The sequence below is a fragment of the Protopterus annectens genome, chromosome 12.part0 (assembly GCF_019279795.1).
Source record: "Protopterus annectens isolate FY-2018-M chromosome 12.part0, PAN1.0, whole genome shotgun sequence".
Lineage (NCBI taxonomy): Eukaryota > Metazoa > Chordata > Ceratodontiformes > Protopteridae > Protopterus > Protopterus annectens.
Window position 1 is genome coordinate 751,294,451 of NC_056746.1, and position 27,289 is coordinate 751,321,739.

Here is a 27,289-nt window from a genome sequence, read left to right on the forward strand (position 1 = left end):
TGGTGTTCCAACCATGACCAGGAAACATTTTTGTGTGTCAGCTCTCTTAATGGTGCTGATAATTCACTGAAGTCTGGTACAAACTTGCCCAAATAGTTAACCATACCAAGAAAATGCTGTAAGGCTTGGACATTGTCTGGAGCTGGCATCTCAAGAATGGCTGTTTGTTTGGAATAATCTGGTTGTAAGCCTGAACTGGTAAATAAATGACCAACATAAGTAACTTCTGGTAGCCTGAATTTACATTTCAGAAGACTGGGCTTTAAATTCACTTCACGTGCTCTTTCCAGAACTTTCCTGAGGTTTCTGTTATGTTCTGCTTCACCATTGGCTCCAACTAGTAAATCCTCTACTATTATAGCACACGGATAGTCTGAAAATATAGGCTCCATTGCATGGAGAAAAGACTTCACTGGCAGAATTTATTCCAAAACGCATTCTGAGAAATGTGTATCTGCCAAATGGTGTACTGAATTTAGTCAGTGAAGATTTGCGATCAAGCATTACTTGCCAGAATGAACTCTTTGCATCTAAGACAGAAAAAACAGTGGCATTTGGCATGAGGGTAGCAACTTCCTCGACTGTACTCAGCGGATAGTGGTGTCTCTTTAATGCTTTGCTTGTCTGTTGGGTCAATACATGTTTTGATTTCATCTGCGCTTTTCTTATGAGCAATTACCATGGAAGACACCCATACAGTTGGTTCTGTAACTGGACAGATCACACCTTGCTACACCATTTTATCTAACTGGAAGTTGACTCTGTCCTGCATAGCTGTCGGAACTCTTCTCAATAGTCTGACCACTAGATGACTTCTGGATCTAATTTCATGGAGTACACAGCTGGAAGTTTACCTAGCTTGTCTTCGAAAATATCTGCATACTGTGTGAAAATAGCATCAGTTAAACTGGAACTAGGACATGTGCTTAGATGATGGACTTCTTTGGTAAAAGAAGGCAGTTTCATTTTTAAACTGTCTCTGAAATGTAATAATGACTGTACAGGTCTTTTGACTGCATAAAACTGCAAGCTGTAACTGTTCCCACGTGAAGAGCATGAAAGTACTACTGAGCCTTCAGTTTGAATTGCTTCACCTCCGTAAGCAACAAGCTTCACAGAATTGGCCAAATTAAGTTGTTCACCAACTCTAACTGTTTCAACAACCATAAACCTGAAACTGTGCTGTGTACCCATTGACATAATATGCTTAGAAAGGGCATTAGTTTCAACTTTCCTGGAGATATCATAGAGATGTTCTATCATGTCACGTAACCTCCATGTCATCATTCCAATATAAAAACAATAGCAAAGTGTACAATAGGCTAGATAAATTAAATTCATTGTATTACAATTTGCTTTTACTCTAAAAAAACACTTTTTATGTGTATCTGGATGTTCAGATTCGGCACTGCTGTCAATCAAATGGCAGTAGTTACATCCCCGACAGGGAAATGTACCTACAGAATGTTGTGTTTCAGTACCAGTATCAGGTTTTGGATAACATAACATTTTCTTAAGTGACCTCTTGTTCTTGTACATATAGCTTGGAGCCTCTCCTACTATTGATTCCACTCTCTCATTAGATCTAACTATGTTCCAATTCTTGGTATAGATATCCTGTAATAACCTAATATTACTGGCATAAGTAACTGGTATTCTCAAATTTTTATTGGTCAAATTACGCTTGCAGAACTGAGTTGGTGTAGAAAAGTAGGATTTACCTTCATGAGTTCTAGATTCAAGAGCTCAAGCTGTAATAGAACTAACTTCTTTCTTATTGTAACCCCTCTCAAGAAATCTCTGTTCCATGTGTTTTGACTCATAAGTGAAGGTGGAATCATCTGCTGTTAATCTGGGCATTCTTAACATCTGTGCTGTTACAACATTTTTGAAAATATGTCCAGGATGCATACTTCGTCTATGGACAAACATGTTCCTATGACAACTTTTTGTGTATATTTCAGAAGTAAAAGCCCCATTGATCTCTCTAGTAATCTTAACATCAAGAAAATCCATAGTAACAGTGGAGCTATTGGCTGTCAAGCTAAAAAAAATCAGTGCTCCTATTGAGCCTATCTAAGAACTGGGAGAGCTCAGCCTCACCACCCTCCCACAGGAGAAAAAGATCATAAACAAATCTCCTGTAGAAAACAACGTGACCTGTCCTAAGTTGTGATGTAATACATGTTTTCTCCCATCTCGCCATAAATAGGTTGGCGTAGCTATTGGCACATGAAGTGCTTATAGCCACGCCATACCTTTGCTTGAATATGCTTTTTTCAGACAAAAAAAAATTGTTATCAAGAACACGTTCCATAAGCATACAAAGAAGATCTATCTTGTGAATGTCATATGTGCCATCCTGCTTAAGATACTCACCTAGCATCTCTATCCCTTTTTCATTGGGTATGCATGTAAATAAAGACTTAACATCTAGTGCTACCATAGTGCAATTAATGCTTGGTGGCTTAGCTTGTACATGAGCAAATAGGTCTCTAAGAAACTGTTCAGTATCCTTCAATATGGTCACGTTCTTAACTAGAATTGGTTTCAAATGTTGTTCTATAAAAATGGAGATGGGTTCAGTGCACCATCTCCTGCCAGCTACTATCGGTCTCATGGGGGGTATACTGGCATGCTTGTGTATTTTTGGAAGGCCCTGTATAATGGGCAGGGTAGGTTCTGCTATAAAAAAATAATTAAACAAATCAAGGTTAATGTGTCCCAGTTGCAAACAATCAAACAATTCATTATTAATTCTATTTATAGATTATTTAACTTGTTCCTCCATGAATGGAATATATACCATGGGATCATTAAGCATAGTGAACATTGCATCACTGTAGAATGTGTAATCCATAATTACCAAACAGCCACCATTATCAGCTGGTCTAAAGCTCAAAGTCGAATCCTGGCATAGTTGTTCTAAAGCTACCCTCTCATTAATTGAGAGGTTAGAAAAATTCTTTGTATTGCTACTCTCTTCATGCATTGCATAAATGTCCCTGATACATGCTTCCTCAAAAACATCTACCGCATAAACTGCAGGAGGTATAAAACAACTAACTTTCCTGAAAACATTAACACTATTGTTTGTACTGCATGAATCATTAAAGTACATTTTTAAACTGACGTTTCTAGTAAATGTTTTAAGTTCAATAATATTTTCAGTTAGAGTCATTTTGCTTGCTGGTATGAAACTCATACCTTTATTAAGAATGTTCATTTCAGTAGACGTTAATCTATGACTGGATAGGTTCCATACTAATGTTGTTCCCACATTTTCTTTAGGGTTAGAGGATTCCCTTCTTCCATCGATGCCTTCCTCTTCAAGCGTGCTCTCCCCAGAGGCCGTTCGTAAAAATTGGAAGTACGAATGGAGAGGGGGTTAGCAAGCAAACTGTTCGTGTTGAACGGTAATGAAGATGAAACACAGGTAGCTGCCGCATTGTGAGAAGCCTCCTTCCTTCGTGCTCCACTACCATTAACAATGGTCACATTAGTGGCGACGTCATCCGTAGAAGCAGGATGGGTACGTGAGCCTGAGGGCACCTCCCTCAAGTTATGTTCCATATGGAGATTCTCGGTAGTTAAGATAGAACTGGAATTGAGAGCGGAAATCTCAGGAACAAATTCATTTTGACTAGATGTATGAACAGGTTCAGTAGATGGCTGTTTAGGACTGTTAATGTTCACATTTATGGCCAAGCAAAGACCCTTCCATTAGAAAAATCTGTGATATCACGTTGTATTTTCCTCCTTTTTATTATTGACCAACTGTCTTTCATAAGCGTTAACAGAGTCTATAGTGTGTTTCACCTTAAGTTCTATAACCGAGTGTGGATATGTCTCAGAAGTTCACTTGTGTTTTCTCAGTTTCGGATAGTAAAGTATCCTCATGTGGTTTAAAAAACTGTAGCAAGAGTTTCATATAGCTATAACTCATGTTCAAGTTAATTTGTTGCCACTGAGTTAAAAGTTCATTATACGTGTTGCCATATGTAGGCATGGTCAAAACCCTTAATCCACGAGGAACAATATGTAAGTTAAGACATGCCTCAAAGTGAAACCTCTGTGCTTTTAGTCTAATTAATCTTACTGCATCATTTTCTAATTTATGCATATCCCTTCTCAAGGCATTGGGATCATACTCACAATTGCTCAAACTAGGAGTCACGTTAGCTTCTGGTGAAACGTCCAGTAAGGGATTCTCAGAGCTCCCAAACAGAGATGAAAAATTCTTTTGGCCAGTGATAGTCCCTCTATTCAGCTTTGGCGAAGTTGAAGAGTCCTGTATTTGGCAACAGCCTTCTGCCATGTCCTTACACTAAACCCAACAAAATTTGAAACAGCAAAGAACAAAGGCTATGGTGTAGGTAAACCGGTCCTCCAAAAAAATCAATCATACAGTAACAGGAAAGGAGGAGGCAGTGGAACACAGCAGTAGAGTTCAAAAATTTAATCCAAAAACACAAACAGTAAGCGCTTTCACAGCCAAAGCTGCTTCATCAGACAAACAAACCTCCAAATTGCGGTGTTTTTAAAAGACTAAACAGCCAATCAGCAAGTAAAAGGAATTGAAGAGCTTTTAAAAGCCCTTGATTCTATAAATACAATATAAAAAGAACAGAATAAAAAATATATATAAAATATATATAATGGTACATTGTACAAATATACTAATACAGTTTAACTAAAATAAATAAATACATTTAATAAAATAAATTAATATCAAAATTGTACATACTTAGAGCCTATCTAGCTAAGGGCCTATTCACCAATACTGGTTTAATGGAGAATATATCATTAAGACCCTTCCCCATGTTTGCCTTCATCCTAATGATCCAGTTCAGTTCTTTACTTTCTACCTTAGTTCTATGTGGACCCCCCCATTACCCACTCTAACTGTTTCAACAGCCATAAACCCGAAACTGTGCTGTGTACCCATTGACATAATATGCTTAGAAATGGCATTAGTTTCAACTTTCCTGGAGATATCATAGAGATGTTCTCTCATCCTGTCACGTAACCTTCGTGTCGTCATTCCAATATAAAAACAGTAGCAAAGTGTACAATAGGAGTTTCATGATTGGCAGTGGAGTTTTACAGTGTCGAGTTGCCAACCCAACCTTCCACAGAAGGAACACACATGCACACACTCACACCTAGGGCCAGTAAGGATAAAACTCTTCAAAATAATTGTATTGTAATAAAGCACACACTGCAAACACTTTGCACACACGAAAAACTCTAGTTATACTTTGAATAGCTTTAGTCAATGCGAAATAGTAGCTCATATGAAAAGACATGGTCGTTTACTAAAAAATGCAGTCACTCTGCTTTCCCATGCTCATTTTGCCTTTTTATTGTACTTGTTATGCTTGTTTGACTTTTATCATGCTCAATGTACTTTTCTTGTGCTCATTTTACTTTTAACATGCTCGTTATGCAAATTAGAAGCAATTCTGAATGCTCTCATAATAATTTTGAATAACTTTATCAAATATCCTGGTTTCAAACATTTTGTTTAATCAGTAATGCGTTTTGTGCTTTTCATTTGATTAATAATGTGTTTTGTGCTTTGCGAATGCTTTCTGTTGTTTTCTTTACAAAATAAATAATTTATGCAAGTTTTAATACCTGAAATTCATTTCTGACCTTTTTCAATTGTTTGAGCAGGTTGGGACGAGTCATTCCTCTATATACCTCCATTTCTCACTGTGCACTTATGATTCAACTTCTGGCTTCTTGTTGCTCAGACATCCCGGTTTTTATACCATGTCATTCAGGCATGTTAACAACTCTGTTCACTCAAAATGGCACTGCTTCCTGCACATGCCCTCACTTTGAAATACTTCTTAAAGTTACAGCACACCCTGTGATCTACATTCCATACTAAATATTTTCAGAAATTTCTTCAGAAATCTACCCTTGTTTATATTCTCCCTTCTAGCCCCATCGATACATCTGCACTGTTGCAAATCAAATTCCAGTCCTCACCTATGTTATATTCTGTGCTCAAAGCTTGTTATTTCTCCCATTTTAAGGTCTGTAATACCACTGCCAGGGTAATCCTCTTCCCTTATCAGTAGCACCTTATCATCACAAATGTAGCATTATTATTATTATTATTATTAACTATTTTTTTTCCTCCTGCTCTTTCATTGTTGGAGCTCATTTAGCAATTTGTATAAGTACCCCAGTTTCCTTTGCCCCTGATAATCTACTGAATATCCATCCCAAAATACTTTCTTTATCAAATTCACATGCTGAGTTCATTCCATGTGTTTCCTGTAGTGTTGCTGTTTGCACTGTGCTTTTGTTAATATAATTTTATATTTCCTTTTTGTCTTGATTTTTGAGACCATTCACATTCCAAGATAATGTGGAAAGTGTCACCATTATGATAAGAGGTTATCATTCCCATCTGTCATAGCTGACAGCTTTTTAGATGACTGTTTCCAGCTTTTGTGACACATGCACCCACTGATGTTTGGCAGGTTGGTCTTTTATACAGTTGTTTCTTGTCCTCTTCATTTGAACCTTTGTCACATTTTACAAGACTTTTTTTGTTTTAATGAAAACTTGCAAGCAAAACAAAAAATAAACACACACTCCAGAACACCCCAATAACTTAGTAACTTAAATACAAACACACAAAACTAGGTACATCTTCAAATAATGTTTAACCCTCCTGATAGGAATAGTTGTCCCAAATAGATAGCTGAACACACAGGCATTATCTGATTTAAACTTAAGGTTATCCATGCTAAGATGTATGTTACTGCTTATTCTCCTCCTAATATTAAATGTGAAGTTGTTCTATCTCACTGTTCATTCTTTACTGAGGGGTTTGGAGCCGATCCCTCAGCTCTGAGTCTGCCAATTGCAAAGCCTGAGGTCTTCAAGTATCTCGAGGCCAAGTCCCTGTCCCATGATGCACCTAAAATTACCCCAGATCTAGTTTGCTGCTGTATAGATCAGAGGTTCTGCTATTAGCTCGGAGCAGTAAAACTGTTTTTCTACTTTCTTAGTTACTTATACTTAGTTAGATAGTTTAAACAGTTATAAAGCTCTTACAACTTTTTGGTGTGTGTTACTACATTTTAGTCCCTTCCCTTAGTGTGATTTAAACATTTCCTAGTTAGCCTTTTGTTTTAGGCCTAGTTTAAAAACTTTTCTAATTAATAGAGTGTGTAGTTAACAGTAATTTGGTTTGGCATTGATATTCCTTAGAATATTTAGACAGTGTGTGTTGTACCTAGTAGCTATCCTTTTTTCTTGCATAGTCTGCTCATATTGTGTGTGTTAGGCAGTTTGTGGTGACAGTAATTTATTTTTTCCTGTCACTTTAATATTTACATTTGCATTACTGTGTGTGTGTGTGTGTGTGTGTGTGTGTGTGTGTGTGTGTGTGTGTGTGTGTGTGTGTGTGTGTGTGTGTGAGACTTAGCCTTAATTTATTAAGGCTTTTTGTGGATAATTACTGTTAGATTTTTTTTTTGTGGTGACAGTAATTTTTCTCTCAGAGTTTTCAATGGCTGACCAAGAGAAGCACCCCAAGTCTGTCTTCAAAAAGTGCCCTAAGTGTGGCCAAATTATGCATGTAATAGACATCTATGTAAATTGTGTGTACTGTCTAGGAGCCCTGCATTTACAGGATAGCTGTTCTATATGCCATCCCTTCTCCTCCAGGGTCCTAGAGGAAAGGAAAAGAAAACTGATTGACAGAGGGTTGTTGAAACCATCGTTTCAAGAATCTTTGAGCGACCAAGATAGATCCAGCAAGTCCTCAAAGTCTTCTAAGACTTCAGACTGTAAGAAATCCAAAAAATCTTCGACTTCGGCTCCACTGCCATTGGAACCGACAGTCTTTTCTTTTTGGAGCCGGTCCCCAGTCTTGGAGCCGGTATCCGAAGCTCTTAAGAGTCCATTACTACAGTCAGTACCAACTTTGGTGCGCTCATCTCGGTCCTGTATCAGCCTTTCTGATCTGGATGTGGATCGTGTGGTGTAGAAACTGTTATCGTCACCAGCCTTGGCAAAAATTTTATCGGCTTCGTCCCCAATGGCGTCAGAGATGAAGACCCTTGCACCAACTAAAACTATTCCTCCTCCTTTGAGCCATGCTGGTCCTTCGGAGCCAGAGGAGTTGGACCTATTGATCGTGGAACCCTCGGAGCCGACGCCTGCTCCAGTGTCTTCGGCTCCATGCACTCTGACATCCTTGGTGCCAATCGAGGTCTCTAAGAGCCGACACACTCTGGTTGGGTCCAGGGAGGATAGTTGGACCAACTTGTTGGTCCGGACTCTACCTCTCCGGGCTTCGGCTCAGATGAGCTCGGCTCCTACCTCTGGTTCCAAGCCCACTGTGCCGGTGCCGGGGGTATCAATGGTTTCCTCAGATCCGTCAGTTCCCTCGCATTGGAGCAGAGGTGCTTTTGATGCCATGAGAAGAGTCATGTCTCCTAGGACATCCTCGACCTCAGGTCTGGCTTCCTCCTACCCTAAAGTGCCTGTGTCTGCTTCTGCCTCACACATCCTGACCAAGCATAGAGACCCAGAACCTCAGGAAGCCCCATTGGGTGACTCTTGCTCCCACTGATGAGGTTCCCAAGAAGAGATTGTGTAAGAGGAAACATGACTCCCCCCAGGAGTCTCTAACATCAGATATTGACTTGGTCCCCACGGTCCCTCTCTGAAGATATCTCATTTACTAAGATACTTTAAATCCTTAGGCAGAGGGGTGACTGGCAGTCCAAAAGCCCTACTGAGGATGAGTCACTTCTTCTGAAGGTTTTCGGGTCTCAGCCCTCCACCTTTTGGGTGTCTCTTCCCTTCGATGAGCTGATGCAGCTGGTCTCACGAAGGGAGTGGGAGTCTCCGGATACTGTGAAGCCTGTCCCTAGGAGGCATAAGAAGTTCATTTCTACCCTCCTTGACAAATCTTTCTTAACAAAAGGTGTTCCAGTTGATGCCATGGTAATGGGGGCAGCCACCAAAAAGGAAATGTCTGAAGCTTCCTCTTCTATCCATCCTCCTAACAGAGACTCCAGGATCATGGATAGATATGGGAAGCACATATGTAGTTCAGCGACTTTTGCTCTTTGTTCGCTCAACTATTTAACCCATTTTACCAGGTTACAAAGAGATCTCCTTAAAGAGTTAGGAGATACTCTTCCAGGTACAGTAGCTGCAGGAGCTATGACAAAGTTGCCGCCCAGCTTGCTACCCTCAGTTCTATAGTAAACTCATCCATGCGTCTCATCTCATATGCAGCTGATGGAACAAGCAGGGCAGCAGGTACAGGAGTTGGTCTTAGGAGACACTCCTGGATGCACTTGTGTTCCTTCGTGGAGCCCTTCAAGTTGTCCTTCGTGAATACTCCCTTTGATGGCTTGTCCCTTTTCGGGCCTAAAGTGAAGGAAACTTTAACCAGGTGTGAGCAGGATGGAAAGACTCTGTCTGCCGTCGGGGTCCATTTTTCCACCCCTACCAGACCCTGCCCAAAGGGTCAAAGGGGAGGAAAAATGTGGTTCCGAAAATCCCAAGGAGCCTTTCAGGACACATGTGGTGAACCCCCCTCCAGGGGCAGAGGAGGGGACAATAATGGAAGATGCCGCCCTCGCAGCAGTGGGGATCGGCAACACCAGGGTGACAGAGATCACTTCTCTGGGAAGCCCTACCAGCACTCCTGAAAGGAGGCCCAACTGTCCTGCTCTAGAGGCAGTCTGGGGTCACTTATCTTTGTACCCAGACGCCTGGCTCAAAATAACAAAAGACAGCTGGGTACAAAATATCATTTTTAGAGGATACTTCATCCCATTCGCCACACCCCCTCCACTCATAAGAAAAATCCTGGATGTTGTACCCAGTTACACGGAACAAGAAACAACAGCAGCCCAAACAAACATTGCTAAGAAAAAGAGTCATCCAACCAGTCCCAGCAGACCAGACAAGACAAGATCCGGAACTTACTCAAGATTATTTTTAGTTCCAAAAAAGACAGGGGACTAGAGACCTATATTGGACCTCAGCAGACTGAACCACTATGTAAAGAAAGAGAAGTTCCAGATGGTCATGCTTCAGTCTATACTTCCCTTCTTAGGGAAAGATAATTGGATGTGCTTGATAGATCTCAAGGATGTGTACTACCACATAAAAATGGCCAGGCCATCCAGGGATCATCTGCACTTCCAGCTGGCAGCCAATTATTTCCTGTTTCGAGCCCTGCCCTTTGGTCTCACGACAGCCCCCAGAGTGTTCACCAAATGCAATGCAGTGGTTATGGCTCACCTGAGGCATCTAGGATTCCAGGTGTTTCCGTACCTAGATGATTGGCTCCTTATCGCCATGACCAGGCATCATCTCATTCAGGCCAGTGAGTCCACTCTGTCACTCCTCTGCAATCAAGTGGGCATTACAATCAACTCAGAAAAATCTGCCTTGTCTCCATCGCAGCATATTGATTTTATCTGGGCAGAACTGGACACCACACTAAGGCTTCCAATAAAAAGAGTCTTTCTTCTTTGTCAGCATGTCAGCGTTCTGAAATCTAAAGACAGAGCACCAGCATCAGAAGTTCTGAAATTGTTAGGCATAATGGCAGCAGCAATTCTAGCCATACCACTAGCTTGCATGCACATGTGGATACTACAGTGGCTGTTGTTCACTCAGTGGTCTTACCATGGACGCTTCCCTGATAGGGTGGAGAAGGGAGCATTTTCAGGGAAAGACAGCCCAAGGCACATGGACCGATCAAGAAACACATCTGCATAGCAGTGTCCTGGAGATGAGAGCAGTACTTTTGGCATTGCAGTACTTTCAGGGCTCTCTTCCTCTGGGTACGATTGCGATTCTGTCAGACAACATGTCGGTGGTCTGGTGTTAGTTATAGTATCTTTATATTTATGGTAATGCTGTTACCAGACAGGTAGAGAAAGTTCTAGCATATGAAAATGAATTTTGTGGCTGGCAGTGGTTGTGTATCATTAAGAACTGAAGTGAGGAGCTCTTCTTAGACTCAACCATCAGCAACCCCTGCTAGTGCTAAAAGTCTAAGAGCAGGAAGAGCATCCACATCCACTTTTAAATCCAAATGGGAAAGGGTGTCTTGGACTACAAGTACTGCCAAGAGTACTACCTTACTTGTGGACTGTGCAAGTTGACTGCATTCTGCACAGAGATCAGATTTGATCCATTTGTATGTGAAATTATGCAAGTACCTTTTAGATTTTTACAGTTAAAGTTGGAAAGTGTTGCCCCATCCATATTTTCTTTCTTTTTTGGGAGGATTATGTGGAAAATTGATTAACTGTTAATCCAGTAGTCTGGAAATTACAATCTCTGGTGCTCTGTTAAAATTATTTTAGTTCTGTGTCATCTCAAGATGGATTCTGATAAGCACTTTAATATATTTATTGTGTTATGGTTTGGAAAGGTTCCCTTTCACAGCTGAATGAATTTGTTCATTATTTAAATGCAACCACCAGTTTCTTGAAATTTAAGATGGATGCCTCTGATAGTCAGATTAATTTCTTGGATGTTAAGATACAACTACGTGAGGGTTCTATCCATACCAGTATTCACAAAAAGGAGATAAACTCTGATAGATACATTAATTATTCCAGCATGCATGCCCCACATGTCTTTAAGGGGATTGTTACTTCACAGTTTAATAGAGTTAGTAGATTAAATACTGATGATGCTACATTTAATTTACAGTTGGATGAGATGTCCAAAGAGTTTCTGGATAATGGTTATGATTCTAAACTAGTTTTAGATTTAAAAAATAAAGTTTTAGTTAATAGGAAGACAATATTGAAGCCGATTTTTCTTGGGGATGATGCTGGTTCTGTTAACCTAGAATGTTCAAAAGTATGCACTAGGTATCTTACTAGTTATAAAACCTTGACTTGTTTTGTAAAACAAATAATACAGAGGAATTGGGTTGTAGTAATGGCCTCTAGTGAGATTAAAGACATTCTTGGTGACAGGCCTTTTTTCTCATATAGAAATATGAAGTCCTTGAAGAATATGTTATGTTACAAAGATTTTTTCAGGCCTGTGGAGAGGACTTTTACCACTAAGCCTGGCACGTATGGTTGTTTGAATTGTTCCTGCTGTTCTGATATTGTGGTTGGTTGCAGTGATAAGTTCAAACATCCTATTAGTGGTAAAGTTTATCAGTTTAATTTTTCTACCACTTGTGTTACATCTAATGTGGTGTACTTAGCTAATTGTGTGAAATGTACTGCATTCTATGTGGGTAAGGCCACTAGAAAGCTAAAAGAACGCATCATTGAACACAAATCGGAGATTAGAAGGGCCATTGACAGTAATGCCTTGTATAAGCACGTAGTTGATTCAGGTATTGAGCATAGATTCTCCTTTAGAGTTATTGATGTAATACGGCCTCCTGCCAGAGGTGGTGATAGTGGCAATTTACTTGAATTAAAAGAGTATGAATGGATTCTTAGGTTGAATGACCATTTTCCAGGTTTAAATAATATGATTACCTTGAAACCTGTTCTTGTTAAATTGCAACATACTAGGTTGCGATAATGTTATGTTTTTTTAATGTTTTTTCTAATTTTTCTAATTTGTTTTATATACTTGTGGTCACATGATTTTTGGACTGCTGGTCGTGTGACTTCAGTGACCTGTATTTAAACCATTTGATTTTTAGATTTGTTTGTATTAGTATTGAGGAAGGATTTTATCCGAAAGCTTTGCTATTATAAAGTGTGTTTTTCTCAGTTTTGGTTGTTATTCATATTTCCTTGCAGCTTGTTCTTTTGTTAAGCACTTTAATATAGCCAGGATTATTTTATTGTTAAATCAGGGAAAGGTTGTACAAATTGGAAGATACAGTTGTGTTTCTTTACTAAATATGAAGTATAAAATCTGTGGTTCTTTTACGAATAATTATTTGATAAAATACCAAGTATCATGCCCATCAACTTGGTTTCATTTCCATTAAACTGGTGAATCTAGCAAATTGTATACCACAGGCCATTACTTACACTATGGTAAACCCTTGCCTACCTTCCATTGAGCTCACTCTACCAGGGCAGTTGTGTCCTTGGGGCACAATGGGGTTGGTGCCAGGACAATCCTGGAAACTGCCACATGTACTTCTGTACACACTTTCACCAAACACTACAGAATCAATGCCTTTTCATGATACAGATCTCCACCTCTCTGGACTCTTGGACAGTTCTTCTCTTCATTAACTATCCTTCCTTCACTTCCCTTGAGCTTTGGGACTCACCCATCTGTTTGGAATACTGCAGGAATGAGTCTCCGTCAGGACATAGCACAGTTGTGTATGAAGTTACCATGACAGTAGATGTCCTACTGATTACTTAACATTTCGTTAAGTAGCTAGGTTCTTGGTTGTACTTTGTTTCCTTGCTTTTCATGCAACATCTCTAGTTTTCATTTACTGACATAAATCATTAGTGAGCCTCTGAGCTTTTGCTACACCTTTTATCTAAGTAGCATTCCATATTTCAAGAGAATTTGGTCATAATTTGTTTGAGGAGTGGTTTTCCCCAAGCGGAGCTTGGTAGTCTTTTTTTTTTTTTTAGCTGGCATGGCGTCTTGGTCTAGTTCTAGGATTCTTGACCCTGAACATTGCATGCTTACCCTTTTCTGGGTCGGTTTATGCAAACTGAATACTAAGCAGTCTTTGCTTTGTATGTGTTTAATATAAATTGGTTGTCTAGACTTTATAGATATATTGACTTTCTTTATTTCTGACACTAGTGGCTATTATTGTCTGAAGAAAAATAGACATTCAGATGTCCTTCCATATCACTGTTGCAGTATTCCTAATGTAAGGGATCTCCTGCCAATGATAGTCCAATGTACAGCCAGTATGCCAAATCCTTTACTATCTACAGGTGCTGTATGCCACATGTATGATCCCTGCACAAGGTGTAGGGTGGTCATAAAGGTGACATATGGATGCACACACTTCAGAACTACTTTGCTGCCAGTCCGAACACCATCATTGAATGTCAGTCTGAACGTCTTTCTTCTGTGATGATTACTGAGCCATTTTTCACGTAAGTGCCCTTTTGGAGATCTTCCTTCTTTTTCTCTTTCTGTTTTATTTTTAGTGTTGTTGGTTTCATGTTATCCAGAAAGGGAAAATGTCAGTGTGGGAGGCGGATTCCCCATAAAGATCATCACGACCAGTGTTTGTTCTGTTTCCAGTGACCATACGTAGTGTTCTATCTAACAAGCATTTGTCCCTTAGACCCTGTCTAGTCACCTCTCCTCCTTGAAAACCATCATCTTTAAGCTGTTGTCTCAGAGTGCTATGGCAGAGTCTTCCCGTTTTGTAGATCAGCTGATGGCCAAGAAAAAGGCCAAAAATAAGGTCTGATATGGCTGCCATCCATCCTCCACTGGACACTTCTCTCAAGGCTAATGAAAGCTCAGAGGATCGTCTGGTCATTACTTCTAATTCCTCTACTGTGGCCTCATCTAAGGCTGGCATGGATCCGTCTTCTCATATGTCCTCAGAGGCTTTACAAATGCCTGCTCCTGATGTTGAGAAGAACCTTGTATGATTATTTCCGAGGGATTGAGGGCGATTCCACAGATCTTAGTGAAGGAGGAGATTCCTACTATGCTTATTGAGTGTCGACAAGGGTCCAGCCTTCCCATGTTTTTTGTGTGGGTGTCCGGCAGAAAACCAAGCATATTTGCCTTGCAGTTAAAGAGACCAATGTGAATGGCAGGATTTTACTTTAGGGGTCGTTTACTGCTTTAATGGCTTTAAAGCCTCCTAGGGGTCTCTTTGCCTGCCCCTCCCTGGTCTTTCACTCCTCTTAAGATGCCTAGGCAACATGATTCCACTGAAGAAGGTGAGAATTTGAGGAAAGAGTCATTAGCCTACTCTTCTCAGATCCCTTATCTTTGGACTGTGGTTAAGAGGAGGATGATTCTGTTAGCCCTGATTCCTCTTTAGAGGAACTCCACTGGGGACACTCATAACTCTCAACCTCTGGGCACAAAAAATCTGGACAAATCCCCAAAGTAGGGACAAATTTTAAATAAGGCAAGTTGATAGAATTCAAGGTCTTGTTAGCATGCATTTTCTGAAGGATATGAAGTCTGAAACTCAAATGCCTGTCATAATGACTTCAGTCCTCACCTATTCACCACAAAAATTTAGAATATCACACATTTTATGAGTAACACACCAAAAATATGAGGCAAAAATCTGGATGTTCTGTGAAAATCTGGACCATTGAGAGGTATGAAGACACTATTTCCCATATGATGGAATTCTTGAAGTGGGATCGGTCATCAGGGTTCTGATATCCAAAAGAGGTATTATTAGCTCCTCCAGATAGTCTCCCAAGACTTCTGTTGTTCCTCTTCCCTCTGTAGTCCCTGATTGTCAGCCCCAGCCCCTAAGAAACCCGATGGATTTTACAAGGTGCCTAATGATTGTAAATTTCTGTATAAATGCCCTTCTGCTGATCCTTCTGTGGTGTCTGTCTCTTGTGACAAACCCTCCAAGCTGTTGCCCTCTACCAAGTTGCTTCCTTCAGGTAAGAATAGTAGGGCCATGGAGATGCTGGGCAAAAAAGACTGTACTTCTGCCAGACTCATATGATGAGGTATGTTTTAGCCCTCCTTTCTCAAGTGATATCTGACTTTTCTGATTATAAGAGGAGGGTTTGTCCCTTTCCTTGTTTAATTCCACCTCTCAAGTTGCCCACTACTCTGTTAAGTGCAGTTATGCTGCAGCTGATGTTTCTTCCTGAGCTGCTGCATTTTGCTGTTATATGAGGCATTACTGTTGGCTTCATCTTCAGGCTTTACCTGATAACATTAAGGCCAAATTACTGGATGCCTCTTTCAATAATAAAAATCTTGTTGGTACTGCTGCTGCTGTACTTTTTAAGTTACTCCATGATAAGGGCAAAGTTTTGCAGGAGTTAAAACATAGTTTGTTCTCCTATTCCCAAGTTTCAGAGGAATAACTCTTCCAGATCTGCTTTTGTTTGCAGACAGTCTTTCCCTCCACTCAAGGGTAAAAAGGGTTCTAGACTTGTACTTCCTACTAAGTCTACACAGACCCCTATTTCTCAGAAGCCTCCTTTTCAGGACAAGTTGGGTTTCATTTGACAGTTTGCTTCCTTTTTCCCTCGGCCAGGTTCCATTGTATCTTTCCCTTTCCCTTCCAAATTAGTTAAGGATCACAGCAGACTCTTGGGTTCTGTCCATTACCCACCAAGAGGATTTCATGGTTTGGAAATATCTTCCTCCCTTTCTGGGCATAAACCTCCTCAAAAACAGCTTCCTCTCTTCCCAGAAGTGCTTTGTGCTCAGGAAGGGATGTTTTTTTATTCCAGAATGTTTCTGGTTCCCAGGAAGGAGGGCACCTAGAAAACAATTCTAGACATTTCTCAGCTCACCTCCTTTCTTAAGGTCTCCTTCTTTCAGATGTTGTCTCTTCAAACTTTATTTCCTCTTCTTCCCCAGGCCTTTCTGTTCTCTCTGGATATCAAGGATGCCTGCTTTCTTATCCCCATCCAGCCCTTTTTTAGGATGCTTTTGTATTTCTCTGTTTCTACCTTGCATTTTCAGTTCTCTGATTTGCCCTCTCAGCTGCCCCAAGGGTATTCACCAAATGCCATGCTCCTGTCATTGCTTTTTGCAGGATGACAGGGGTTCAAATCTTTACTTATTCCCTGCTGCAGAGTTTGGGTTTCACCATAAACTTAAAAAATCAGTTTTTACTCCTCCTCAGGATCATGTTTTCTTTGGTTGCAGGATCCAGACCATCCTCATGCTGGCATCTCTGCCTGCCCCGAGGGCCTGTCTCTGATTTTTTTTTTCCAGTTTCAGCTTCCTCACGATTCAGTCAGGGCCAGGAACTTTTTCAGGGTTTTCAGGTTTATTGCTTCCACCATTCCCATACTGCCTCTGACCAGGCTCCACATGAGAAAGCTTGAGTGGTTCCTCATGTCAGTGTGGCTTCAATATTGTCACCCCCTGGACGTAGTTCCCTTTCTTCCCTCTGTCAGGCTCGAGTTTCATGGGTGTATTCATCAACTTATTCTTAACCCGGGGCTTCCTTTCCAGTCTCCAGTCCTGACTGAAGAGTTCTTTACACATGCCTCAGACAGGGGGTTGGGAGCTTCCTTTGACTCTCTCAAGGTTCAGCATCTCTGGGCTCTTCATCAGAGGTCAGACCATATCAACATCAAGGAGATGAGGGCTCTGCTTATAGCTCTCCAGGCTTTTCATACCCTCTTTCATCCTGGCTCCCTCAAAGTTTTCACAGAGAATACCACAGTGATGTGGTATGTCAACAGGCATGGGGGTACGAGGTCTTACCTTCTTTACAGGCTAGCTCTTCAGGTCTGGGATGTAGCTGACAAGTATCAAGTGTCTCTTTAGAGCACATACTAGTGGCAGACTCTTTGAGCTGGTCCAGCACACAAACTCATGAACAGATGCTTCACAGAGATGCTTTCCTGGACATTGTCCATCAGTGGGGTACTCCTCAGGTAGATCTTTTTGCCTTCCCTCTGAACAGACAGTTTCCCCTTTTCTGTTCCGTAGTCCCAAGTTCCGTAACTTGGAAAGTGGACACCCTGCTATTTATTTGGAAGGGGGTGTTTCTGTATGCTTTCCCTCCCCTTTCTCTGCTTCCAAGAGTCTTGTACAAGATCAGGATGGACTCCCCCCAGAATCTCGTTGATTACTGTCTTTTGGCGTAGTCAGCATTTTCCCCCTTCTTTCTCACTTGTCCAGGGGCAATTATCACAGGCAGCTTTAATATTAGACCTCCCAGGAAACCTATTCCACCCAGTTTTGTTCTTGAAATATTGACACGGGTTCCTTTTGAGCCTGCTCCTTCAGCTTCCCTTACACCGTTGTACTTGGAAGACCGTTCTTCTTTTGCTCTTGTTTCAGCCAAGAGTGTTTCTGAACTTCAGGCTGTCATGGCTTTCTCTTTTCTTAGTTTTTCACAGGGACAGAGTGTCTCTTGATACTAATCCTTCTTTTATGCCCATGGTGGTCAGTGAGTTGTCCCTTAATCGATCTGTTCATTTGCCATCCTTTTTTCCTTCTCCAGTGATAGCTCTTCACACCTTGGAGTTGCATAGACAGGCCAGTTATTATTTGGATAAAACTAAATGTTCATAAATCTGTACAGCTGCTTGCATCTCTTCATCCCAGGTCTTTGGTTTTAGCTGTTTGTAAGCAGAAAACTGTTTGTGGATTTCTAAAGCTGTTTCTTTTTGTTATTCCTTTCATGATAAATGTCTTTCCTTTTCAGTAAAGGCTCACTCTACTAAAGCTGTTGCTTCCTGTGGTGTTGAGGCTGCACATCAGTTCCATACATGAGACTGCTACTTGTCTTCTGTCCATACACTTACTATTATAAGTATTATAAGTTGGATGTTATTTCCAGGGCTAGAGCTGTCTTTGACAGGGCTATCCTGCATGGGGTTCTGGAGGGCTCTTCAATGCCACCCTCCTCCCAGGGTTCTTCTTGAGCTTTTGTACTCTCTTTTATTTTAGGAATACTGCAACAATGATATGGAAGGACATAGTACAGTAGTGTAAAATCTTACCATAACAGTAGATGACCTTCTCTTCACTGTTGCAGTATTCACTCCCTCTGCTATAGCCTCTTCTCCATCACCTTCTGGACGAAGGATTCTTCTCTCTTTTCTCCTTGTGGATGCACGTGTCCCTCCTGGTCCCTAGGGGCATTCGGTTCTTTCTGGAGATTTTCATTTCTGACGTGTGTGCATCCATATGTCACTTTTATGCCCTACACATTGTGTGGGGAACATACATATGATGTATGGTGCTTCTAGGTACTAAAGGCTTTGATATACTGGCCGGATATTGGGCTGTCCCTGGCAGGAGATAAGAAATACTGCAACAGTGAAGTGAAAGACATCTATTATTATGGTATGATTTTTATACAACTGTGCTTGTATATTTTACAGTTTCTTTGTACGCAAAGTCCTTTGAGTGCATTCTTTCATACACGTTATTTGATTCAGTAACTTGAACTATCTGACCAGCTTTATTTTACGCTTAGCTGCATTAGATTAAACGAAGAAAAAAAAAGTTACCACATCAGTCTTTCGCCATTCTTTCTGACTTTCAATTATTATGTATACAGCACAAAATTCAGAGAGTAAGATATTTACTTGTAGAAAGAAAAAGCATTTACATAAGTAGAGGATTTATTTGCACTATTTTGTAAGTGGACTTCAACCTTTATTAAGCCTGCATTACAGTCACCATGGGACAATGTGATTCTTCCTTTAAGTTTAGTTCATTTGGCCATGCGGGAGATAGTGGTGGTTGTATTCCCCCTCTTTTCCTTTAGTATTATGGATTCCAGTACAGAAGCTCACTGTTCTCTGTTTTTTTCTCTGATTTTGCATCTCATGTCCAAGTTTAGGAATAAAAGGCCAAAATTCATTCTCATCATTCCCTGGAAGCCAGGGAGTATATTTTTAGGCTCTTAGGTCCATTATGATAAAGAAAAGTCTCCCAGACCAAGCTGTAGTTGTTCCCATATTTCGGGAATAGCCAGCTGTTTGGCTTTGCCAGGCTTTTGATGGATTCATCCTGATTTCATCAAATTTGCTAGCTGGGATATTGTTGTTAGGAAGCCCTTCACTCACAGAACAGTACCACCAAGTGGAAACAATTTTTTACTTGGGCAGAGTAGACTCTATGTCAGTCGGGTAGCTGGTGGTCCTGCCTTATTTGAGATGCCTGTATGACCTGGTTATTCTGTGGTCAAGGTACATGTTTCACCCATTTTCTTCATAACATAACCTTGTGAAAAGTAGAATTCTGTGGCTCAACATCACTGATCAGTTTTGTTCCTTAAAGCAGTACAATATTTCCTTCCTCCTTTAAAGAAGCCCCTCTCATCTTTGGACCATCAAATTGATATGAATATGTATCACCCATTTCAACCTACAAGCTCAATGACATTGAAGCCAATTTTTTTAGAGAATGTCTTTTCTTTCCTGGTGGCCATTATCTGTATGTAGCAGGGTCTTTGACCTTCAGGATGTTGTGCTTGGAGACTATATCTTGTATTTCACAGGGGTCGGGTGTTCCCTGGATAAACTCTTGTTTCTTTCTCAAGGTGATATTGACATTATTCCTTGGCTAATCCATTTATCTTCTAGTTTTCCTTGCAGGAACCAGAAAAGGAAGGGATTTTCACATGATGGATGCACGTCTTCATCTCAGATGTTACCTGAGGTCCATAACAAAAGTTTAGACAGCAGGACCATTTCAATTCCTTTATGTCATGTAGGAAAGGGACTGAGGATGCCAGTCATCCACTTTCAAAGAAAATCACCACTTGATTTTTTTTTCTTTACTTTTCTGTTATTTTTTTTTTTTTGCCAGCAGGTTGCTAACTGTCTACTGGCAAAAATTGCATCTGAAGCTTACTCCACATTGGAAGTGGCCAGTTCCATTTCTTGTTTTGAGAATATCTTCATTGCAAGCATCTTTGCAGTGGTCATTTGGTTGTTAGTAGATATCTTTAACATGTGTTTTTGTCTAGATCATGACTGTTATTTGGGCTACCATCCAGTACTTAGTACTCTAGAACTCAGTCATCTAAGATCTGTGCTTATGAAGTCTGGCTGGTTTTGGAGTGGTAGTTATTGCTTGGGATTCGACCTAGGCAAGGACACATCAAGGAGGGCCCCTTATATTAGATGTATCAGACATGTCTTACAGTATCAGTTAATTTATAAGGAAATACCATCCTACCTCTTATACTGACCATTATAAGGTAGGTTTTTATCTAAACTGAAAGCTGTTTCCACTTGAAACATTAGCTTTTGGATTTCCATGTGAAGTGGTCATGTATATACATCTTTAATAATCCAGCTGTCACTTCTTTATTGTTTTTTTTTTTTTTCATTTGCAGAAGGTTGCCTGCTATTGTTTTGAATGTGATCTCTTAGACTCAGGTGATGCTAATATTATAAGTATATTGCATTATGATAGTCGCTTCTGATTTCTCCATATCTTTTGGGTTTCTAATACCATGAAGGGAATGGACCCCATTCCTAAGTCAAAGTATGAGTAAAGTTCATGAAATTAGTATTTTTCAATCTTTGATATCAGCCAAAAGTGCTCTTCGCAGCACCCGTAATGTGCCCAGTAATGACTCCTTCTGCAATTCGTATGGGGTTACATGGATTGGTAACATATCTAAATATGATTGTAAATTCTTTTTTGTAAGACTTGTTGCTCCTACTACTATTGGAACCATCTGGGTATCTTTCTTCCAGATTGCTCTCATTTCTGCCTGTAGATCCTGTTATTTTATGACTGTCTGTCTGTCTCTCTCTCTCTCTACGCAAGACACTATAGTCACTGGGTTTGGCGATTTCAATGATCAATGCTACTTTTGTCTTCTTTTCTTGGACCACTATATCTGGTTTACTAGCATCTATCTTTTGAACTGTTGGTACTGGGTGATCTCATCTGATATAAACTTCATCATTATATCTATAATTTTTTGTGAGTCATGTTTCCAGTGTTTTTCAGCCACTTTGATACCATAATGTTTGCACAATCCCCAGTGCAACAGTCTTGCCACATTATTATGCCTTTCATTATAAAATCCTTCTGCCATTAGTGCATCGCAGCTAGCAACAAGGTGTGTGACTGTTTCCAATTCGGTTTTACAAAACCTACATTTGTCTGTTTCTCCCACATGTTCAATGGACTTTGTAAATCAGCGTGTATGTAGCCCCCTATCTTGGGCTGCCAATATTAACCTTTCATTTCTTGGTTTGAATTTGCCTGTCCTTAACCATTCCTGAGTTCATTCTTGATCAACATGAGGCTCTTCCAGAAGTTTTCTATACTTGCAACTATATTTATGTTTTTCCACATTTCTTGCCTTCTCATCTGGTCCTTCACCTTATATTCTTTCTTTTTTTTCGCACATTCAGTTGCTGCCTGGTTTTTATGTGCTTCTGGTTTGATTTCCATTCCTGCTTGATGTCGATATGCTTCTGCTAAATTAAGCAGAGAAGTCATCTTAGATTTATTCTCCTAATGTTTCAAAACTTTCGCTACATTTGGATCTTGTGAGATCAGTAGATAATGTGTGGAGTCCCACGATTGCAGATCTATAGTCGCCAGTATGGGCATGCTGATGACTATCATGGCAGTCTTCGGTGTGGGCATGTTGTTGTCCTCAAGTGTGGGATTTTACAAATAAATTAATGACATTTTGTGACCGCTGGAGAAGATGCAACCAGCTAGGGACCTTGATTATTTATTTATTTATCTATTAATTAATTAAGAGCATTTTATTTACAGCAATCAAGATGATTTCACAGTGCATTCTGGCTTTAAAAATTGTTACATTCTTTTAATTTCACAGTATATTTTCTGCCAGTGTCATTAGACATCAAAACTAAATCATTATATTTGTACTAATAGCGATGTTTTCAGTTAAAATGTTCTAAAATAATTATGTTTGTATAGTTTGGTAACTTAATATCTAGATTTGCTGTCCACAAATGTTACTAGAACAAGTTAACCAGTTTCACAGATATAATCCTTTATTGACAAGCACTGATACTGTGTGCCTTTTGTAATTTTCTCAGGAATGTAAATGTAAACTAATGCCTCCCAAGTGTGCCGCATTAGGAGTACAGGTTAGTCAGTAATGCGTTAAAGATCCTTGCTCAGCAAACTCACACTTTGAAAGGGTGTGTTACACAGGTCACTGTCACAAATATGTTTAAGTTAGGGAAATATGATTGAGCTTTGAGCCACCTTTTGTACATAAAAATCCTCTAAAATGTAAGTGAAGTGGCTGTGCAAACTTGATAGATGTAAATGAAGTTTCCTAATGTAAATTATATTGTAAGCATTATGAATCTGGATTACCTGATGAGCATATATTCACAATGGAAAGCAGTAGGATGGGGTTCGGCTATGCTTCAAGACAGTCCATGAACAAAGATAACACAATTAATATTTTATAAAACCCCTCATATCTGTCCTATCCCCCCAGCATCACACTTTTAATGTGTAACAAAAAATAATAGGAAAATAAAGTCTGATAACATAGTCTAGTGGAATTTAATTTCCAGTTTCAGAAATAAAATGAATTTTAAGTGTAATTGACTCTGCTTTTAATAAGCGTTTGTGCAGCATAATATGTTAATGATACGAATAGTCCATTCCAGTGCCATTGGTGTAGGGTTGAAATCCTGCAAAAGGTTTGCTTCTACTGATATTGTGAAAATTGTACTCATTTTAACTTGACATATGTTTCATAGTTTCATAGTTTAGTACTAGGCTATCTGCCCTGGGGCATTTGTAAGCCTAGCCATAGTGATGTGGCTTTCGCCACCCCATGAAATGGTACAAAAATGCACAGAATAGATTTAGAATACTGTGCCTCTGTCTAGTAGTGACACAGTGAAGGTCCCCTTATATAATAGAATTAGTTTACTGTGTCCCTGTCTAGCAGTGACACAGATGTGACCCCTGGGGTAAACCTACGATCTCCCATCCACTCAACAAGATTTCTCTTGAAGAGAGTCAGTGAGGGGCTCTGCCTAACATGAACTGGGATCTTGTTCCAAAGCATGGGAAGCCTCTGGGTTATGAATCTATCCCTCCAGCATGTCCTATTCATACTTGTGCCGAGGTTTAAGTCTTTAGCTCTCATGGTCCTGATGGATTTGGATTTTTTGAGGTGGAGCATGTCCATCAGATCCTGATTGGACATGGCCTTGTACGTCAGGCAGAGATCACCTCTGAGCAGGCAGTATGCTACTGAATAGAGCTGGAGTTTCTTTAGTCTGGCAGAATAAGACATATGTTGGAGACCCTTGATCCTCTTGGTGAGGTACTTTTGTGGTCTCTCCAGCTGTTGCAAATGCCAGGTGAGGTACATACCAAATGGGGCATTGTACTCAATCATGGGTCGGATGAGGGAGGAGTATAGGGGTACAATGACATTCTTGGATCTGGATGTGAATCCCTTCATGATGAGGTGTGCAAGGTAGAATGTTTTTCTAACCACTTTGGCAACGTGGGTGTCAAATGAGAGGTCGCTGTCGACTTGGGTCCCTAGGTCTCTGATTACTTTTTCCGTACTCAGTGGGTTGCTGTCTATGTGATAATTTGTGGGTACTTTGTTTTTCCCAAAGGGATGACTATACATTTTTTGGCATTTAGTTTAAGGCCGTGACTCCGGCACCAGTTGTCCATTTCTGTGAGGCCTTTTTGTAGGATGTATGTGTCTGCTGGTGTATCAGCTATGGCGCCTAGTTTGCAGTCATCTGCGAACTTTGTCAGCCACAACCCTCCCATGTTTGCTTTAACATCTGAGAAATAAATGCCGAACAAGAGGGGTCCCAGGACAGATCCTGTGGGACACCACTTGTGACTGGCTTTGAGTCTGACATTGCTCCAGCGATTTTAACTTTATGGGTTCTGTCCTTTAGCCAGTTTGCAACCCATCTAGTGACATAAGGGTTTACGTTTAAGCTGTTGAGCTTATCTATGATGCCTGAGTGGGGTATTGTGTCAAGGCCTTAGCCAAGTCCAGGTAGGCTGTATGGACTGCTTTGCCCTCATCAATGGCTCTAGTGACTGTTTCAAAAAAGTCAACCAGGTTCAAAAGGCAGGATCTGCCCTTTACAAAGCCGAACTGGGTGGGGTCAAGTGTCTGTAGGTCCCCTATGTCTCTGTTTATGAGTTCCATAATGATTCTTTCCATAGCTTTGCAGACCAGGCTGGTTAAGCTTATGGGGCGGTAGTTCCCAGGGTCTGTAGAGGTACCCCCTTTGTGGAGTGGGACCACTGTTGCTGTATGCCAGTGTTCAGGTACATATGCTGTAGTAAGGCTAAGGTTAAATAGCATTTTTATGTGCGGGTTTAGCTCCTCTTGGAGTTCACGTAGCACGCAACCTGGGATACCATCAGGTCCCATTGATGCTGTGTTTTTAGCTTTGTTGAGGGCAGTTCTCACTTGGACATCTGAGATGACAAGGAGATTACATTCAGCTGGGATAAGTATTTCTTCTTTTGGGGGTGAGGGAGGGGAGAAATTTGCACTGAACCTGTCAGCCAGAATGTTGGCAATATCTGTGGGTTTAGTGTATTTTTTGTTGTTGTGAACTAACTCTGAGCATATCTGAGGGTTTCCGCCCAGGTTTCTAACATAGCTGAAGAAGGCTTTGTGGTTATCTTTAGTGTCCTTAGCGATTTTTCTCTCAAAGTTGGCCTTGGATGTTTTTATGAGAGAACGTAGTTTTCTCCTAATGTTGATCAGAGATGTCTTCCCTTTATGGGATTTTGCTCTGTCGTGCAGTAGCTTCCTTCTTTTGTTATACAGTTTGTTAATGGCTGAGGTCCACCAGACAGGACGCTTGCCTTTGGTGGAGAGGGACTTGGATTTATTTGGGATTGCATGATCCATGCATTCTTGGAGATGTCCATAGAAAGCATTTGTGAAGGATTCAGCATTGTGGGATGTGGTATCCACTGGCCCAGTGGGCTTAAAGGATAACATCTCAGTCTTAAGAAGAATGAAGCCTGCTTTTGAGAATTTTTTCACTGTGGTCTTTTGTGCTGGGGGTGGAGGTGGGATATGTATATCCAGGGTGATTAGTTAGTGGTCAGATTTCACTAGTGAGAGGTATACCTCCGGTGTGGAGCATTTTGTCCCCATGTTTGTAATGATCAGGTCTAGTATATTATCTCCCCTAGTGGGAGAGGTGACTAGTTGTTCCAGTGCATTTGAATTTATGAATTCCAGGAACCTTTGGGCTAGGGTGTTAGGGCTAGAATAATGTACCCAATCTATGTTTGGGTAGTTGAAGTCTCCCAGTATGATGGTATTTTGTGATGCATTCATATCCTCCAATGTCTTCAGGAAGGCTGAGTGGGGTTCCTGAGATTGGGAGGGTGGTCTGTAACATGCTACCAGTTGTATAGCAGTTTTGCCTATGGTTAGTTGCACCTGTATGGTCTGTGATGCTTCATGTGTTGCTACTAACCTGGAGGTGTGGGTGTCCTTGATGAATATGGACACTCCCCCTCCCTTTGTGGTTCGGCCTGGGTTTTGGGGCTGAAAAGCATGATACGTGGTATAGCCTGGTAGCGCTGGGGTGCTCTCACGAGCCTTGAACCAGGTTTCAGTTACTGCACAGACGTCGATGTTCTCCATACTGAGGAGTGCATCGAGTGCCTGCATCTTGAGATTTAGACTTCTGGTGTTGAGCAGCATTACCCCTAGGTTTTTCCATTTTTGTTTTCTAAGGAGGTGGGTTTGTCTTTTGAGTCTTGCCTAAAAAAGGCACTATGGGGGTGGCAAGAGCCTTAGCCAATATCCAGAAGCCCAGTGGTGACAGGTGCAAGACGTCCCTTGCGAAGCAGCGTGGCTTGTCCAACATGTCATCCCAGGCAGACAGACATTGGATCCCCTTAGAATAACACCAGTACTTGAGCCAATTACTAAAGCTGATCATCTTGTCTTTGTATTGTGGCATCATTCTTGGTGAGGGCAAGATGCTGCTCAGGGTCAGAGTCATACCAGCCTGGGCTACATAATCAGAGAGCTCCTCTATGTCTCTTTTCATGTAGTCCAGGGAGGTACGTCTCAAGTCATTCACGCCAGCATGGACAGTGACGGAGTCATATTTGTACTTGCTTTGGAGTGACCTGAGTGCGTGTGTTATGTGGCGGATCCTGGCTCCCGATAGGCAGCTCACAGTCACCCTCTCCTTGTTCAGCCTGGTAAGCGGAACATCAGTGTGTCTGACTATAGAGTCACCTATTACTAGTGTATCAGGCATGGTGTTTGGCCTTAAGGGCTGTGATTGGTTGACACACTGATTTATTGAAGTATGTGTTGCATGTGTTTTGTTTTGAGGTGGTGGATTTTTGGATGTCTGCTCTGGGAGCCTCTGTTGTTTTGGTAAGTTTTTTATTAGAGCCTCCGAGTATGTCTTTGTGTTTTTATGTGTTTGGTTTGCAGTTGTGGTAGGTCTATGTGGGACTGGGTTTGTTGTGTGTGTGGTTACCATCTCCTCCTGTCTGGTCATGCCAGCCCTGAGTTGAGAGAGTTCAGCCTCCAGTTTGGCTATATAGTTGCATCTCTCACATGTATTTGTGTTTGTTGGGAGGAGGAGAGGGTTGTCTGTGTACATGAGACAGTTGTAGCATTGTATCAAGATGCCCAGATTAACCAGCTGAACTGGAGAGAACG

At 40.8% G+C, this 27,289-nt stretch overlaps 1 protein-coding gene across 2 annotated transcripts in view; it reads left to right on the forward strand.

Annotated features, from left to right (window-relative positions):
* Positions 1–27,289, forward strand: part of DECR2 (2,4-dienoyl-CoA reductase 2) — a 2,028,638-nt gene that overhangs the window by 1,929,855 nt on the left and 71,494 nt on the right. The window lies entirely within an intron of this gene.